The sequence below is a fragment of the Danaus plexippus genome, chromosome 25 (assembly GCF_018135715.1).
Source record: "Danaus plexippus chromosome 25, MEX_DaPlex, whole genome shotgun sequence".
Taxonomy (NCBI): Eukaryota; Metazoa; Arthropoda; class Insecta; order Lepidoptera; family Nymphalidae; genus Danaus; species Danaus plexippus.
Genome location: NC_083553.1, coordinates 3,440,383 through 3,452,948, shown reverse-complemented (window position 1 = coordinate 3,452,948; position 12,566 = coordinate 3,440,383). Strand labels below are relative to the sequence as shown.

General features: G+C 28.5%; 1 protein-coding gene across 1 annotated transcript in view; it reads left to right on the top strand.

Annotated features, from left to right (window-relative positions):
• The first annotated feature begins 5,340 nt into the window (after window positions 1-5,340).
• The window catches only part of LOC116775079 (calbindin-32), a 64,646-nt gene continuing 57,420 nt past the window's right edge, over window positions 5,341-12,566 (top strand). Inside the window, exon 1 of the mRNA XM_032667888.2 lies at window positions 5,341-5,465. The gene's annotated coding sequence lies outside the window, so the exon portion shown is untranslated. The remainder of the gene's footprint in view (window positions 5,466-12,566) is intronic.

Sequence of the window (12,566 nt, the reverse complement as noted above, 5' to 3'; positions counted from 1 at the left end):
AGAACAAATTCTTACTGTAACTAGTTTCAACCCTTTAAAAAATATATATATATTAGGCTGTTAGGCTTAGAATTTTCACTGAAAAACTTTATTCGTCTTCGTAAAACTTCTAATTCGTCAGACATGGATTACAAAAAAACACCTCTCATTCTTTAACTTTTTTCACCTTTTTGGACCTTTGAATATTAGGGGTCAAAACCGTATGTGAAGTTGATTTGTGTCTATGAGATTTAACTGGTAATAATGGTCAACAATTTGATATTAAACAGCAGTTAGATAAGATCTTCTTCATATTTCCGATTTGTTCTTTATAACAAGAGACTTTGCAATATAAGCAATACCAAAAAGTATACCATTAAAAAGGTTAAATTAGATTTTAATTTAAGTTCAGAAAAAAACGGTCGCCATATTGAAAAACATGTACCAATATCTAAATTAAAAATTGTATAGAAAATTACAAACTGGATATTCTCGTTAACTAAAAAAAATAATATAAAATGTAAAACAGCAAAGAAATGGCAGAGTGACGTATTTTTTGCTAGCAAAAGTTACTAAACGTCTGACCTAGATATTCGTGTCAGGCATTTTTTTTCATTCGCATTCACTGATATTGTATAGTATAGCATCAAGAAACTATAACTTTGACATCCCATTTTTAATCTGCCTTTCATTAAAGATCAAAGGAGTTCCTATCAAAGAGGTAGTTTAGTGTTGCCATATGTTACTTTGATTGTTGTCGTTGTTTTCTGCTAAGAACGCTGTAAACAATCCATTTTATGGGACGCCTGCTTGTGATGTCAATAAAAAAATTCAGCGTTGTCTTTGATAGTCTATAGCTCTCGGGTTACATTGAACATGTTGGTATATGATAAAATTATAATTTACAATAATTAAAAATCTTCAATTTAATATATTTATAATTCTATATACGTGACAGTAACAACGCATGTATACTGAAATTTGGAAACATTTTTGTTTGTCGATGCCTACTTTTATAAGACAATTTTATGGAAAATTTTAATATGTATTAGAAGCATGTTTAGCATGTTTAGCATGAATATTATTTTTTTTATTGGACTTATTTATAAGCAAATCTAAATTTAGACCAAAACTGCCCATTTTAATTTAAAAAGGTCTCGTGTGGGAAGTGACCTCTAAAAATCTCGAGAGTATCGAGTCGATTGATTTTATTTTCAACTTTGATAAATAAAAAAAGCACTATAGAAAAGGAAATCGATAGAAAACTTATATTTTTATCAATTTTCTATCTCATTTGTACTGAAACATTTATTAAAGACTTTTTATTGGGCCATTAAGACATTTTTTAATAAAAGCAATATTTATTATAGTTTTTCCAAGCAAGAAAAATAAACGAGGAGGTTTCTCATAATTTATCTGACTCAAAAATACCACCGCGTGTTGAAAACGAGTATACTTATAAATAAAATAAAAAAAGTCACCGAATTAATTAAATTTTGTAGAAAACGAAACGAAACCAAAACCAAAAATTTCCCATTGCTTTAGCTCTGTAACAAGAATGAATATTAAATTTGGAAAAATATTCTCCCAACACAGATGCTGCGCAAGACAACGAGTGGAATTTACGTTACCTCTTAAAACCGTTCCAACATATATGATAATATTTTATATTTGTGTAATATATAATGTGTGCAGCAAATACTTTATGGGCAAGCAACTCGCTATTTATTAGGGTTAAAATCTAATTTGAGACATAAAGTTTGACCCACAACCTAAAGGACGAGTTGACAATCTAATAAATTGAGTCACCTAACCGTAGCCATTACTTAATCTTTAAGTCAAATCTTTTCAATATTTTTCTAAATAAGTATAAGATAATAAAAAATTTAAACCAAAATGTTATGATAATTTAATTTTCCATTTAAAATTTTTAACAAAAACGTAATATAATTTTATTATTCATTATGATGTATGATATAAATTATATTATTATATTTTATTGAATACGAAACGATATATCGAGCGTATACTTTTTAAGCGAACTTAAATTAGGAGTCGAAGATGCATTTCCGAATAGCATTCTGATAATATATATATATATATATATGTCTCCCATAGGCATATATTACTGAAAAAATTTGATCCCTACACGTATTGAAACGGATCTATATATATATATATATATTTAAATAATCTACAAAATGTGTTTCTAAAGGAATCAATTTTATGAAACGATACATGAAATTAAAATTACTTTTTTTTTCAGTTTATATTACTCGCCTGTCAGATTCGTTCTTGACCAAAAAGGTTTATAATAATTTTCATGGAAATTCAAAAAGGTTTTTATATTGTATCGCATTTCCAGTGGACCCTCATTAAAATATAACAATATTAAACCCTTTATCCTTAATTTCAGTTTTTGTTCATTCGATATTTATTTCAGTGAATTAAGTTTTTAGGGATTGGTTTTGATTATACATATATATCATTTCTTTCCCACGGATCGAAAGTGACCGAACTTGAGATTGTTTTAATAACATCAAAAATCCGTATATCAAAAAATATTAACTCGCAAGAAGCCTTACTATCTTTTTTATTTGTATTTCAATACAGAATAAAAAATGTATAGTAAAAAAATAATACGATTCCATGCAATCATTTAAATAATTCCGCTTCAAACAATATGGCACCTCGTTACCATGGTAACATGAATTTATATCATCAGTAGAGCAATTGAAGGGGTAAATAAACAAAATTTTTATGCCTATTGTCCTCCTGGACAGGTTCAGGTAACGTAAAGATGACATCAAAATTATTTTGTAACGACAGAACCATTTTTTTGACATCAGGACTGTAACACTATTAACCAAACATTAACAAAGGATTTTAAAAAACGCTTAAAAAGGGCAAAATAATCCTATTCGCATTCGATTGGCCTTTTGTTTGTCGGATTATATGTACGAAAACAATTTTTTACATGTTGTTTTGTTTAGATATATATACATCTAAATTTATTTATTAAGGCTATTTATATATATGTAAAACTCGTATACAAGTTAATTCTGAAGGTAAAAACCAGCCAACAGATAATTAAACGAGCTAAGAACAGATAGTGGCTGGTTCGCTATGAAGTGATTGCATTGCATTGATTCCATCCAATGTTGTTCATTTGGCTTTAAATAAGTAAATCCGGGAAATAAAAGTAGATTTATTTACTTAGATAAATATTGTATTGAATTTATGTGTATGTTTTAATGAATAGTACGTTTCGCAGAACTTTCGATACCAGATAATTGATTATTTCATGTTCAATAGTAGAATATAAATGTCATTATTTTTGACATTTAGTGACAACACACACACTGAGATATATTCACGTATTTATGTATTGTATGTGTGTAAGTGTGTGTCAGAGTCGTGGTAGTGTGTGTGATGTTAATTTTAAAAAAATTTACGCATTTCCAATAGATTTTATATTAAAAATTGCTTTATCAGCTCTTTTTAATATAAAATTTACTGTGTGACTCTTTTAAAATCTATAAAAAGTTTTTTTTTTCGTATATTAATATTATATACACCAATAACTCATATAATATGTCTGTTTCTATGTTTATCTTGCAAACTTTATTATTTAAAACAAAATAAGACTACTTAATAAAATATGGGTCATTTTACACCTGAATTTTATATTAATATTTATATTAAATATTACATTGTTAAAATTTGCATTTACAATGCAAGAAGTCAGTATGAAGGTCGGCTGTAAGAAGGTTATATACTTTAATAAATCTGTTTTGACAGATAGAATAAACCAGTCAAAGCAGAATAATGAGGATCTCAAAGTCAGAGGAATAACAATATGGCTTATTTCATACTGTTTTTTTATTTTAATTTTCCACGTGTCAGGTTTATACTCGTTCGGTTAGATTACGTGAAATGAGTTTTGACAGGTAAAAACTAACGAATCGCATAAGTTATCATCACCCTAATTATATTGCGCTCGACTAAACGTGTAATAATTAATAAATCCCAAAAATTTTATTAAAAAAAATAATAATATGTATAAATATATATTTAAAACAACCAAACATATAAGCATACATTTGTTTTACACTTTAGCCTTCAGGTCAAACCTTCCCTGTATCTTTTTTATTATATCTTTAGAAGACAAGTCTTAAGATGCAGTACGTTATTTCAAAATCTATACTCCCCAAGAAGAGAAAGTTTATTTTGTATAAGTACATGTACCTATTACCCTTTTCCCGCCCTTTTTAACGCAGCCAAATACAACTGCCTAAACACATTTCCATGTATATATAATATTATATGATATGATAAGAAAGTATGATATGATATAAAATGATGTCACAAAATCATCATTACTCTAGTATTTTTTATAATGGTATCTTTTACACTATTATCAACGGCTTAAATTTCAATCAATATAAAAAAAAAAAAAAACAAATATATTTTTTTACTGGTCACTTTTCGGATATGAAAACGAACACTTTATTTTATTTGAAAGCCTTATTTCTGTTTTATATTCATCCAAACGGTTTTTGAGGTTTCATTTACTAAAGTGTCTACCTGGAAATAGATAACACGTGATAATGATTTTCTTTGTTATAAAAAACTTTAAGAGATAAAATTTGGTTTGTGTTTTTCGTAAACTAGCTGTTGATAGCAACATTGTGCTTATTAATGTCACGATTAAATCAATGTTGCATTTGTGGATATTTTTATATTGTCAGTACATAAATTTTTATTTTATTGTTGTAGTTTTTTTTTAAAAGCCATTTGTCGATCCTGATTGAATTATATTTTTTATATATAACATAATTTTCGGTATGAATAGTTTAATTTTTTTATTATATTCAACCTAATTTTTTTGTCATTTCGACGAAATCTTAAAAGCATTGTTAGTGGACTTAATTACATACATATAATACGTAAAGTTTGAAATAGATACAAATGAAAATCAAATATCTAATTATAAAAATATTTAAGTTGTTTTAGAGTAGGTAATAATGAAAATAGCTCGTGGTCCAACTAGCGTGTAATAATATGACGTTTCGTTATGTCACTTTCGGGCCTGCGAATTCCCGACACTAATATGAAAGATTAAGACTCGAGGCGACGCTGAAATTCTTTGGTATAATAAAATTATAACACCGCCATGTGAAATATCATTATTCTCATATGAAAAGCTTGACTCTGAACCATCATCATTAATTGGCAAGGTTATACGCAGTAACGGCTAGCGTTCAGAATAAACCGACCAAATTGAGAGAGATCGTTCCCTGTGAAGCGTGTCTCTTCTGTAATGACATCAGAAATCGGCCGGTTTATTTCAGCCCCGCCCTCCATACAACCCCTGGCTTCATTCATTCGAGGCTCACAGCCCGTCCAGGGTAGACGTGTTGCAAAGTGTCATAACGTAAACAATTATCAACAGTTACTCGTTCGAGCAACGTTGGAAAGCTCTGGTACGTTTCAAATTTTGTATACATCTTCATTTTCATTTAAATTTCGAACTACAGGCCGCCGTAAGTGACCTGAGAACATTTCAAGCTATACGTGGCCTATTCAAAATTTACATATCTGAAAACTTGCCACATTGTTATTTGCCGCACATTACCTTAGAACAGAGGCTGCATTCAATTCATGTTTTTCATCTCATCGTCACGATTTAATTACAAAAAATATATCACAAAATTTTTGTCTTCATCTGATCTGGATTGGCAGAAAAGGTGTAATTAATTGTGAGGCATGTTGTCAACTTTCATTTGTTGACTCAATAAAAAAAAAAACTGTCAAAATTGCAAACATATATAACAGTTGAATCGTTGCAAACGATTTTTGAGACCGTGAAACGAGTTACAACTGTTTGAAATTAAATGTTTATGTTTAAAAAGGTCTCATTAAAAAACTATTTCTATATTGTTATGTTTATAAATAATTCAATACAGAAAATTCCTTAATATCATGAACGATTTGGTAATCGAAGATTCAAACACCCAAGCCATTTTATATATTGATATTGATAGCTATAGAATACAAGCAAAGTCGCTGACAGAGTGTAGGTACTATATTTAAATTAACACATAAATTATGTTATTATCACAATAATTACCATTAAAATATTAGTTTTATATAATCCTATACGAGTAATACAACTCTCAGTGTGTACCGGCTTAAAATAGATGTAGCCTGATCGTTTAGTGAAAGCCTCCCGAGTATTATCGATAAGCGATGTCAAATATTCAGGTGATAAAAAGCGAAATCGAAATATTTATATATATAATATATATATAAATATTGTTTTTGAGATGATTAATAAAGGTATGGTTAATAATTACTTATAACATACTTATCGATACTTTCGTATACTCTCGATACTAGTAATTTTTTTAATTTAAAATGTGACCTCCATTAATATTTTAATACAAATAACTGTTCGTAATTATAATAAAATAAATTTTTGAAATGTTTTTGTCAGTCAACATTGGGTGGAGATTTCGAAACCTTACTTGCAGTATAACTAAACACTAACAGTATGTAGTTTTTCATTCATAATTCCTCGCAAACGATCAATGTATACATATAAAATACTGTAAACTATCTGTTTTTATTGTGATCAAACAAACTCGTGGTAAGAATAATCAATGAACAACTATAATGACACATATTATATAAATCATGCTCACTCAAAGTGAAATAAAAATATATTTTAAATATATATTTTCAAACTAAACTAGTAAATATGATTTTATTCGGACATTTTATTTTTGTCACTTTTTTAAGTTTGAATTGCCATCATTATAATATATCGTCTTCGTAAATTCTCAATATGTGAGCCATCACAACTGTGTTGAATCGTAAATCGTAAAAAAAATCTCATGATTAACTTCTAAAACTTTTTCCAACAGCTCAAACTTTTTATACAAAATTTTAGAACAGGAAATTTAGCTAATGATTTGATCACCGGTTATTACCCACGATTACCCGTGATTACCCGATTTGCCGGGAAAACTAATAGGCTTTTTAAAATTTATTTAACATTTTATATCTTTGAATGAAATTATTAAGAATTAACATAAAATTTCGACATTGTATGAAAAAAAAAATTTCTTAAAGTTTAAATAAAAAAAATTATACATATATATAAAATAATGTGTTATATGTTTTAGAAGCTTCCGTTATACATTAAAATCACTTGTCTTATCCTTTGTATTATTATCCCCTCATTTAAAACTAAATTTTAAGCATCTCCGTATAATCCGTATTCCTGGTAATCTAAATCATGTTACAACTTACAGTACAGTCACATAAAAAATTCTCCAAAATTTTTTCGAGTCAGTTTGTAGATCAATAAATCCAGAGGTATTCGGAAAACCAACAATATATCTAACAGCTCTGTACTGAGTTTTCCTCATAGCTCAATAGGAAATTCGAGTATTTTAATAGTAAGTTTAATCGAATGGTCGGAATATGACCTCAGGCTGTCTACCAAGCTGGCAGACAAACTGTGAAGACGTAGTATACAAAGTCAGGCCTCTGATTAATTTTTCTACATTTTTTCCATACCAACTTCATGATCCTACAGATCTTACAAAAAAAAAAATTGTCCCATAAGCAAACCTCTTTAAATATATAATCACTTGATGATTGCTGTTGGTGAAATTATTTTTTGCTGCTAATGTGTTTCTTAATAGAATTTTAACCTAACAAGAATATCTTTAAACCAAACGTTCACAGATTCCAGGCATTCGAACAAATAAATTAAACTATCGGTACCTACTAAGTTCAAATGATTATTCCAATAACGCGATGTTTGTAAAAAAAAAAAATTGTAACATTAAAAAAATGTGTCAGATACATCCGTGTAGTCCATACTTTTTTTTTTTTTTATTAATTAATAATTTGGCAGAGCATTATTGGCTTTGCTCTCATTTTATGTTTGTTAGACTACGAAATATAATAGAGCTATGCAGTTTTTCCTCCGTTAATATTCAGTTTATAGAACAATATATTTTAATATTATTCATGACTACCCTCCAAGTCGTATCTGATTGCATGAATATTGTATGTGTTTTGCATCTTACCGTTATTTACACTTCGAATGTTCGGTCACTTAAAGGTTTTTTCTAACGAGATTTTTTCTATACTTCTAAAGCAGTCGCCGGTGTGAAGAGGTCGTTTCTTCTTTAGATATAATATATATATATATATATATATATATATATGTATTTTTTTTTGTTTAATTTATGTTAGTTTAGGTACACTTTTTTATAATACAATACATTTTATTCCTGGTGTCACTGAACAGTGACGTTTATTTAACGAGCCCTAAAATGACATAGTAGTTTTAAAGTTTATTCGTTTCAGTTGTTTTTATTATTAGATTTTTTCATACATATATTAAATTTCCTTATCTGTGGCCATTTTATTAATTAATATTTCCTTCGTATTTAGTTTGTCTGGCAAGTTCTTTAGCAACGTGGCGCTCTTTGTCCGGATTCTCTTTGTTTTTTGTACGTCTTTTGTTTTATTTCGTCGGAAATCTAAAAAACGGTAGGTATTATTAAGAAAAAATTTACGCTTGTCATTTAAAAAACCCATACAGTCAATATTTATGCCGGATTCCTGAAAAGCTATACGATGCCTATTTATCCGATATATTTTTTTGAAAGCTCTATTGTAAAGCTCTAAACGAACTGAAAGTATTTCTTTTCTCGAATAAAGTTTTTCTTAAAGCTCCCCAGCCCAGCGTAATTACTGGCTTGAAGTTTTGACGTGTATAATATGGAACTTTTCTTATAGCTGTGGATTCATTTTTATCGAAAAAGTATATAAAATCGTTAATTTTGTCCCAGCTTACACTATATTACAATTAAATTATATTATTCGAGTATATTATTCAATTTTATCTAACATTTTCTCGACTTGCATTACTTAATAGCAACCATGATCACGGGCGTACAAGACGAAAGACTTGCTCAGTGCTAAACATAAAGATACCCTTAATTTAAAAAATCCTGTCTTAACGCTTTCACCTCAGTCTGGTTACAACAACCTTACAGCGTCATACTTAATACGGAGCGTCAATATTATTATTTAGTATCTGTAGCAACATTTTGAATTCTCAGAGGAAATAAATAAAATATAATTTGGAAATAAAACGAACCTTTAATTAGCTTGTGGGTTAAAATCAGAGCATTTGAACGGAGAGAGATTTTTTCGTTTTTCATAGACAAGACTATATATCTAGGCACACATAAGTTTATGGTTTCAGTTGAATTTTAAACAGTATTAAATGTGATACAGGAAACGCTTCGTGTGTAGAGACGACTCAGACTTAGACCATGTATAGGTTATAAAAGACGCTTCAATTGTTTTTCGTTTTCCACAACTCACTATTATAAATCAGACCGCGCAGTAAAATTGCACAATAAAATGAGCAATTTTTAAATTGTTTCCTACCTCGGATTTTATATTTCACGAGAATTTCCAACTTACTTTATGTTCACGTAAAAAATATTTTAGCCGAGAGACGTTTTGAAATACCTTCCTGTGTCATTACACGAGCTTGAAGAAGATACTAACTATAAGATGAAAAATATTTTTTTTTACATATGAATAATATTATTTACACGTATATTTATAACGGAGCGGACAAATGAAAAAAGACAAAGATTTTTATGGTTTATGAGTTAGCCTTTCTCTATTTTAATTACGTGAAAGCTATAAAGTACACTTAAGTGGTTCCATGTAGTATAGAAAACCTATTTTAGTTTTGATTTTAATTAAATTTTATTTCACATTAGACATAAATGTATCTTCTACAAATGTCGTACGAAAGGCCGAGCTTTTTCATTAGATAGAAGAAAAAAGATACGCAAAAATGAAAGGAATTTAAATGTATGACAATATAAATTATAATACTAGATAAAATGACCGAAATAAGCAGAATTTTATAAAGATTTTTGGTAAATTAAATATAGTTCCTATTGTATAGTGTTTTGTACAGAGAATTTGATTTATCATGCGTATTATAATAAAAAGTAATGCTCGGGACCAATGCGTTAACAAAAAGTTTATTCCGTGCTATTGTGTAACCGATTTTTTGTTTTTATATATTTATTTTTAAACTCGATGAAGATTTTTGTATGAATGTTTTATATTTATCTTTTTAAAATGTTTCCTAAATCCAAATTAAGGTAGCTTTGATTAGGGCGAACTAAGAAGGAAAATTAAAATAGGATATTAAGGGGCAGTGTTGCTGTAATTTAAATCCTGTGTCCCAAATATGAAATGAAATTCCTTGCGTTTCGTCTTAATCACCACCATGCTTAGCACAAGTTTGCGACGTCACACTACATACGACGCGTTTCCCGTTTCCCATACAATACTAGGCTATTTGTACTATAATTTATTAATGAAAAACTATTACGCTCCGTATGTAATGAAGATGATAACTTAAAATAATCATCAGCTTTTTTCCACCTCGTAATACAATATCGATTATTTATTTATCGTTACAAATTTCAATCGATACAATAATTGATACTTAATAACAATGAAATAGTCGTTCCAAAATATATTATACTCTCGTTCTGGTTCACAATAAAACTGTCGTCACTTGTAGCACAGGAACAATAGGGTTGTAACGACAGCGTCATTTATCGTTACTTAAGTTAAATGTGTGTTATAGACAAGATTAAATAATATTTCATTGATATTAAAATATCTAAGATTTTCGCGTGTATTTATTCAAAAGCGTTTTTTTATTATTAGAAAATACTTTTTCATCTCGTCTGCCTGTTGCTTTAAAGGAACCGAAATCTCGAGATTATGTTGATATAAAAAAATTAAAATATATATAGTAATATTCTAAAACCTTAGTTTCATTTATTATTTGCATTGTGTTCGCTTTACTTCCTTCTTCGTGAGCTACTGAATCTTGACATCATCTTCATTCCTAAAGCAAATGTGTAGTGTTTACCATGTTTGTAACTCATTTAAAAGATCGCTAATAATTGAGACATTATTTTGACAGGAGCATTAAAAGACATTGGTGACGAGAGTGAATCGGTAAAAAAAAATCGGTAAATTTAAAAAAAAAATATAAAATTGGTTGTTCCAATGTCTTTAAAATTTTGAATAAAGAAAATTATTTCTAGTCATTGATAAAAATATAGAAAATATAGGCGTGATTCTAAAGAAAAGATTCTAAAGAAGCCAGAACTAGTTTCGAATCAACTTCAGAATTAGAAATGCATAGCTGACTGGGCGAACTCTTTTCTAATTTGGAGGCAGTAAATAATCAGATTTTAGACTTCATTTAGTAATTTTTTCATCGATCCCAAGGAATGAAAAGTATTCTAGGTCCTTCTCCTGGTTCTTAGCCATCTTCCCGCCAATTTTCATCCAAACCACATCCGTTCTTAGATTATAAATCGTGTAGCTAACACGACTTTTCTTTGTAAATATATATATATTATTATCTCTCATTCAATATCAACATTAACAGTGTTTTATGATCTTTAATAATCTAATACATTACATGTAAAAAACGATATAAAGATGCGTTATAATATTTTGAAATTAAATTATAATGTAATCAGGACAGCTAAAGACTTTGGGCCTTCGATTAAACACTTCACACATTAAATATTAAGAGATCGTTAAGCCCAGTTCTGATTCATAAATTAATTCGAGCAAAGAGTTCTTCGTTTTGAAATTTTAATAACGTTGTTCTCTTAAATATTTTTCTTAGATTCTTCCTAAGTTTCTTTTGTAAGGAATAGTGGAATAATTTTGCAAATGACAACGTTTTTATTTGTTGGAGGAATTTCCTAACAGATATATTATTGATTGATAGTGTAATAGTAAATTTTTTATATATTTTTATTAACTTTTGTCAATTAAATGGTGTTTATTTCAGATAAACATTTGTTTTATTTATATTTATCTATCGTATATTAATTGTTTAAAAAAATGCAGTTTGTTTACCGAGCAGTATACAATATTCATAATCATAGTTAAGTAAGCATTTGGTCGGGAAGTCGGCTGTATTTAATATCGATATTTTTCAAGACCGTACCGTAAGGACGATTTCTCTTTAATTCATTTATTGCTAATGTCAAAGTATAAAAATAATACATATCACATATGCTCTTACAATATTTATAATGGAGTCTGGATTAGATAGGCTCTGATAGGCTGATGATGATGATGTGGATGATAAATCAGGAAATAAACGATCCCAGCAACTTCCTTCCTTGTACGGGGAAATGTAATTATATCATAATATGACATTAAATTCTAAAACAAAGTAATTTACTAATAGAGATAAAAAAAATAGGCTTTTAAATTATGAAAAACACATAAGCAATTCGTATCAATTTTTAATCACTAAAATCATGTTTCCTATTTAGATTGCAATTAAATTTACAAAATAATTACCGTTACAGGTAATAAAATTACTTCCAAATATTAACATTCATTGGGATATAATTATCGGATAAACTTAGCTTTGAAGCATCCGTACCAGACGCGATCAAACATCCGCTTAGTGGATGTTT